The following is a 5,016-nucleotide window of genomic DNA, read 5'->3' as shown; positions in this document are numbered from 1 at the left end:
TTAGAGTTGAGGTAGACATATTTTTAAAAAACTTATCTCTATTATTCAGAGTTGTGATATAAAAATGACTTGTAGGCTATAGTTTTCAGAAAGCAGTTAAACTAATCCAGCTGAAGAAAATTTCTTATTTAAGTCTATAATATGGAAGGAAAAAAATATTATTAAAAATATTCTGATAAAAAAGCTTCAGATCATCAAGAAATGTTCACTGTCCTCCACAGACAGCCACTAGGATTTTCTCATAATTTCCTTTGGTTTCATCCAGGATGGCTTGGCAGAGAGAGATACCACACAACTTCGGATAGCATGCTTTGTCATCATTCATGTTGGTTTCAGAACGGGAACCCATAATTCTGATCAATGTCTTATGATGTGTTCCAGTACCCTTCCTGGCCTGATGAAGCTTCTCAGCCAAGAACACGGGTTTGTTTGTGGAATACTTCATGATTTGATCCCATTCTAACTAAGAGAAACAATGACAGTGTCAACAGATCAAAGCAGCATATCTCTAGGAAAAAGGAAAGCCCCTAGATGAAGCTCTGAAGAAAGCCCTTACAGGTCACCTCCAGGAAGTGGTTTTGGCTCTATTAAAAACTCCCACCCAGTTGGATGCTGATGAACTCTGTGCTGCCATGAGGGGCCTTGGAACTGATGAAGACACTCGGAATGAAATTTTGGCATCAGAACTAACAGACAAATCAGAGAAATTAACAGAGTCTATAGAGAGGAGGTGAAGAGCGATCTGGCTAAAGATATCATCTCAGACACATCTGGAGATTATCAGAAGGCTTTGCTTTCTCTTATTAAGGGGGACCAATCTGAAGATCTTGGCATAAATGAGGACTTCACTGACTCAGATACCAGGGCATTATATGAAGCTGGAGAAAAAAGGGACAGATGTGAGTGTGTTCAATACCATTCTTAGTACCTCCAGAAGCCATCCCCATCTCTTCACAGAGTTTCAGAAGTACAAGTAGTCAGCATGACATGAACAAAGTTCTGGAACTGGAGATGAAAGGTGATATCAAGAAATGCTTTGGATAAATACCCAGATGTGTGATTCCTGGGTTCTTCTTTGTCTCTTGTTATAGCCTTTGTTTTAAAGTCTGTTTTGTCTGGTATAAGTATTGCTACTCCAGCTTTTAATTTTTTTGTTTTGTTTCTATTTTCATGAAATATCTTTTTCCATCCCTTTACTTTCAGTCTCTGTGCGTCTTTCAATCTGAAATGAGTCTCTTACAGGTGGCATATGTAAGGGTCTTGTTTTCTTATTCATTCAGCCACCCTATGTTTTTTGGTTGGAGCATTTAATCAACTTACATTTAAAGTAATTATTGATAGATATGTAGTTATTGCCATTGTATTATTCATATTCTTAATTTTTTCATCTAAAATAAGTCCCTCTGAGATTTCTTATAATACTGGTTTGGTGGTGATGAGTCCCTTTAGCTTTTTCCTGTCTGGGAATGCTTTTTATCTGTCCTTTGATTCTAAATGATAGATTTTCTGGGTAGAGTATTCTTGGTTATAAGTTTTTGCTTTTAGTCACTTTGAATATTTCATGCCAATCCCTTCTGGCCTGCAAAGTTTCTGTTGAGAAATCATCTGATGGTCTTATGGGAACTCCCTTGTAGGTAACTAACTGGTTTTCTCTTGCTGCTTTTAAGATTCTCTCTGTCTTTAACCTTTGGCCTTTTAATTATGATGTGTCTTGATGTGGGCCTCTTTGGGTTCATCTTGTTTGGGATGCTCTGTGCTTCCTGGGCTTGCATGTCTGTTTCCTTGCTAGGTTAGGAAAGTTTTCTGTCATTATTTCTTCAAATAGATTTTCAATCCTTTCTCTCTCTCTTTTCCATCTGGTACCCTTATGATGTGAATGTTGTTATGCTTGATGTTGTCCCAGAGGCCCCTTGAACTATCCTCATTTTTTTGGGTTCTTTTTTCTTTTTGCTGTTCTAATTGGTGATTTCTGCTACTTTATCTTCCAAATTGCTGATTTGATACTCTGCTTCATCTAATCTGTTGTTAATTCTATCCAATGTATTATTTCACTTATTGTATTCTTCATTTCTGACTGGTTTTTCTTTGTGTTTTCTACCTCCATTTTTATGTTTCCTATCTCTTTGTTGAAGTTCTCACTGATATATCACTGAGCATCCTTATAAACAGTGTTTTGAACTCTACATCTGATAGAGTGGTTGTCTCCATTTCGTTTATTTTTTTTCTTTTCTTTTTTTCTGGAGCTTTGTTCTGAGCTTGTTTTTTTTCTGGAGCTTTGTTCTGTTCTTTTATTTGGGACAGTCTTTTTTTTTTTGTCTTCTTATTTTAGCTGCCTTATGTTTTTGTTTCTATGTATTAGGTAGGGCTATTACGTCTCTTGGTCTTAGTAGAGTGGCCTTATGTAGTAGGTCTCCTATGAGGCCCAGTGGGTCAGTCTCCTTGGTTACCTGAGCTGGGTGCTCCAGGTGTGTCCTTTGTGTGTGCCATCCTGTTGTAGTTGAGCCTTGGTTGTTGTTTGCACAGCAGTGGGAGGGACTGACCTTTAGGTCAATAAAGATTGGTTATGTGGACTGGCTGTGACTACAGTGAAGGAGCTGTTGTGCACGGGCTGACCCTACAGAGCTGGATCCACTCTAGCAGGGCTTTGGTGCCTGCCCAGTCTTCCCTTTGGATGTGTCTTCTGTGGAGGTGGTTGGGTGGTGCTCTGGTGTGGTCTAAAGCTGGCCACTGGGTGTGTTGTATCTGGGACCTCTTGGGACAGGCTTGGTGCAAGCCAAGGTCAGTCACTGTCTGTGCCCTGCCTGGGGCCACTTGGTATGAGCTACCAAGTAATCTGCAGATGGTTGCCACTTGTGCTGGCCTTGGAGGTGCCTGGGAGAGGCTGAGCTGTTAATCAAGGCTGTCTGCTGCTAAAGCCAGGTTTGGGGCTGCTTAGCAAGGAGTATGGGGCATGCTGAGGCCAGATGCTGCTTGTTTTGGATTTGTGAACCTTTGAGAGATTTTAGGAAAGTCCAAAGCATGAGCCAAGATAGGCTTTTTGTATGGAAAAGCCACTGGAAGTGGCTTGGGTAAGCCTGAAAGTTGGAAAGGATGGGGTCTCAAGGAATCACTAGGGTGGGAAAAAGAATGTTAGTTAGGTTGATGGAGACTCAGATATGGCAGCTGCCTGTGTGCTTGGTTAGGGGAGGGCTCAACAAAGGAACAATGGCTCTACAAGGACTTCTGTTTAGGAGAAAGCTGCCCCTCCAGCTCTCACCCTGAAACTATAGACAATTCAGTTCCTTCTGGTATGTCCCTAGAGCCTTTTGAGCTGCTGCTCCAGTGCTGGAGCTCAGAGTGAGTGAGTTCATCAGTGAGTAAGTCCACGCACCAGCACTTTAAGAGGAGTGCCTGGGACTCCAGCCACCCTCTGTCTCAGCCATAATCTCCACTGTTTTTCACAGCCAGAAGTTATAGAAACTTCTCTCCCTGGCAGTAGACCCCTGTGCTGGGGAGACTGGTGTGGGGCTGTGACCCATTGCTCCTCAGCGGGGACCACTTTAGCCAAGATATCCTTCCCAATTTTTTTTTTTTTATTAAAGATTTTATTGGAACAGGACTTCACTGGGGAACAGAGTGTACTTCCAGGATTTTTTCCAAGTCAAGCTGTTGTCCTTTCAATCCCAGCTGTGGAGGGTGCCATTCAGCTTCAAGTTGTTGTCCTTTCAGTCTTAGGTGTGGAGGGCGCAGCTCAGCTCCAGATCCAGTTGCCATTGCCAGCTGCAAGGGATGCAGCCCAACATCCCTTGTGGGAGTCAAGGAATCGAACTGGCAACCTTGTGGTTGAGAGTCCTCACCCCAACCAACGGAGCCATCCGGGAGCTCAGGGGCAGCCCAGCTCAAGGTGCTGTGCTCAATCCCAGGCACAAGGGGTGCAGCCCACCATCCCTTGCAGGAGCCGAGAAATTGAACCAGCAACCTTGTGGTTGAGAGCCCACTGGCCCATGTGGGAATCGAACTGGCAGCCTTCGGCGTTAGGAGCACAGAGCTCCAACCGCCTGAGCCACTGGGCCGGCCCTATCCCTCCCAATTTTTAATGGTCACACTTGGGTGTGGGACCAGCCCTTCCACATCTCTGCCCCTCCTACCAGTCTTCAGGTATCTTCTGTGATGAGACAAGGTAAGAGTTAACAGGAGTGGGCTTATGAGCTGGCAGGATGGGACAGGCAAAGAGTTAACAGGAGCAAGCTTGTGGGCTAACAGGAATGAGCTTACACATTAACTGCTTGGCTCTAACTCCCCTAGCTAGCACTGCACCTACAAGCTGACAAGCACCTTACATCCATCATAGGTGAGAACAGAATAGTTCCCAATCACAATGGCAACCCCTTGCAGACTGACATCCATCATAGATGGTAACAGGACAGTTTCCAAGAGAAGACACAATTATAACAGCAGTCCCCTGCAAGCTGACAAGCACCCTAGATGGAAAAATATAAAACCCCATCACTCCTTCTCATCGGTGCAGCTGTCCCTGTCGGGCTCTACCCTGGCAAAACTCCCTTTGTCAGTTCCAACACAACTCTCCTTCTTTTTGACTTTCAATAATTTTTTTTGTATTCTTGTAGAGTCTCATAAATACTTTTACATTCTGAGAACATCCGGGAGTTAATTCTATGCCAATACATTCTGTATGTCCTTAGTTATAGGACTTCTGTTTAGCTAGACTTCAGGCGATTATCAATGATGTTTGTTATACAGTTTAGTTGTAATTTTGATGTGGTCATGATAGGAGGCAAGCACAACATTACCTATTCCACCATCCTGATTACCCACTTGATCTTTATTCCTTTATAGGAGTGACTTACACTTTAGAAATTATCAGTGCTCTCAACTTAATAGGTATACATATTTCTCAAAAAGAGGCAGTGAAGGTTCTTGAAAGATCAGCCCCTTATATGTGTATACATTTAAGTAAAAAGTATTTTTTATTTACTTTAAAACCCTTTTCACTATAAAAATGATAACTATGGAAAT

General features: G+C 42.7%; 1 pseudogene; it reads left to right on the top strand.

Annotated features, from left to right (window-relative positions):
- Positions 1-462: 462 nt before the first annotated feature.
- LOC117015069 (annexin A1-like) lies at positions 463-1,044 on the top strand (annotated as a pseudogene).
- The last annotated feature ends 3,972 nt before the right edge of the window (positions 1,045-5,016 follow it).

Source organism: Rhinolophus ferrumequinum, chromosome 22 (assembly GCF_004115265.2).
Source record: "Rhinolophus ferrumequinum isolate MPI-CBG mRhiFer1 chromosome 22, mRhiFer1_v1.p, whole genome shotgun sequence".
NCBI classification, from domain to species: Eukaryota; Metazoa; Chordata; class Mammalia; order Chiroptera; family Rhinolophidae; genus Rhinolophus; species Rhinolophus ferrumequinum.
The sequence above is the reverse complement of the archived record's forward strand: the minus strand, read 5'-3'. Positions and strand labels throughout refer to the sequence as shown.